Source organism: Amia ocellicauda, chromosome 6 (genome assembly GCF_036373705.1).
Source record: "Amia ocellicauda isolate fAmiCal2 chromosome 6, fAmiCal2.hap1, whole genome shotgun sequence".
Taxonomy (NCBI): domain Eukaryota; kingdom Metazoa; phylum Chordata; class Actinopteri; order Amiiformes; family Amiidae; genus Amia; species Amia ocellicauda.
The window spans coordinates 41,970,836-41,972,652 of record NC_089855.1 but is presented as its reverse complement, the minus strand read 5'-3'; the positions used below and the strand labels follow the sequence as shown (position 1 = coordinate 41,972,652).

The window sequence follows — 1,817 nt, the reverse complement described above, 5'->3', positions numbered from 1 at the left end:
GACATTTAAACCAACTGGTTTAATTCACTTAAATATTTTATTGGTAGCACGTGTGTAGTGCTTTTTATTGAGGGTTTTTAGAATAGGCTGTGTTTTTTTAATGTTTTTTAGGTGTTTCTAGTTTGTTCTAAATGTTTTGTTACTATTTCTTTAGTAAAATAAAGGTGTTAATATTCAAAAAATCTCTCTCTCTCTCTGTCTCTCTCACACACACACACACACACACACACACACACACACACACTCTCTATCTCTCTCTCTCTCACACACACACACACACATACACAGCCAGCAAGACTCACCAAGCCAGCCAGCTCAGCGATGACATCATGAACCTCTCTCTGAGCTGACTGCTATGACATCACAGAGCACGTGCATTCCGTTGCTTGCAGTCTGTCAACCACTCAGTCACTGCCAGCCAGACTGCCTGGCTGGCTGGATGGGGGGGCTGTTTGCTGCTGCTGCGTACCTTAGCAAGCTTATTTGCTTGACCGGCCTTCCTCCTCCTCCGCCCACATGCCCACCTATGCCCGATCTGCTGTTCACCTGGATCACAGCTCCGCCCCAACAAGGCAGAGCCTCCCAAGAATGGTACAAACTCATCCACATTCCCCTCCATGGAAAGCTTTAACAAAAGGCAAAAGCGTTATAAGTAATGAAGAGGAACCCGAGTCCAAGACGCTTCCGACCAGCCATACATATTTGTGTGTATTAAAGATCACATTTTATTACATTTTGTTTTTCTGTACTATATTACATCTTATTGTGATTTATAATTATATTGTTTATTGCTTTGACAATACAAATGCACTGAATTGAGAGAGAGAGAGAGAGAGAGAGAGAGAGAGAGAGAGAGAGAGAGAGAGAGAGAGAGAGAAGTGCTAGGGCACATCTGTAACATAAACTATGGAACATTCGTCACATGCTTAGGGAACATTCATATCATACAGGGAACATTTGTAAAACGAATTAGGGAACCTTTATGACATACTAAAAGGACATACTGGTAAGATGTTGGGCACATTTGAAACAACAAAAATGGCATTTGGTTATTTTAATTGGGACATTAATACCAGTCTGTGCAAATATCTATGCATATTCCAACGTTTGCTGCAGGACTTACAGATTGAGTGAGGGGGTCAATATGTTTGATTCAGAACTAACCACTGTTTCCTCAATTTTGTTTTAAACATAATTTAAAAGAAAAGTGGGCTACACATTGGTCTGGAAAAATGCAGCAATGGTCCCTAAAGCTATTCTTTTAGTTTTTTGACACAATTCCTTAAACCCATTTTCTGTAAAATATGTTATCAACTTGCATTAATATATCATCCAAACTACAATCATACTAATAATGAAAATGTTCATATTATTATATTCTAAGGGTTCTTGTCTATTGTGTATTGTATTTATTATCAGGCCCTTCTCTTATGTTTTACAGTTGTTATTATTATTCCGTACAATACAGGGATTAAATTAAGCATTTTAACCACAAAGTATTGGCTACAGTTATGATGTCTTCTTCAGTGTTCATATGCATACAGTTTCTGAGGTCTGGACCACTGCACAGTAGTCCCTGGAGTTGTAGTCCAGACCACTGCAAAATTCGTGCTGAAGTGATCTGGATCACCACGCAATGGCCCAAGGACCACTACATACTTGGATTTCAATGTTTTTGTGTAATCCATGTTGCAATAGCAGCTACCATGTTCCTTTGTGGTGAGCTGGTTAATTCTGTTCTTTAACATTGAAGAGAAAAATTAACATGAATAAACTTACTGTTGAAGATTATTATTTTATTTTTTTTATTTCTTGGC

At 38.5% G+C, this 1,817-nt stretch overlaps 1 non-coding gene across 1 annotated transcript; it reads right to left on the bottom strand.

The window, feature by feature from the left end:
* Nucleotides 1–560: 560 nt before the first annotated feature.
* Nucleotides 561–675, bottom strand: LOC136751976 (U5 spliceosomal RNA). The gene has a single exon (XR_010817159.1). It is a non-coding gene; the product is annotated as a U5 spliceosomal RNA (small nuclear RNA).
* Nucleotides 676–1,817: the final 1,142 nt, after the last annotated feature.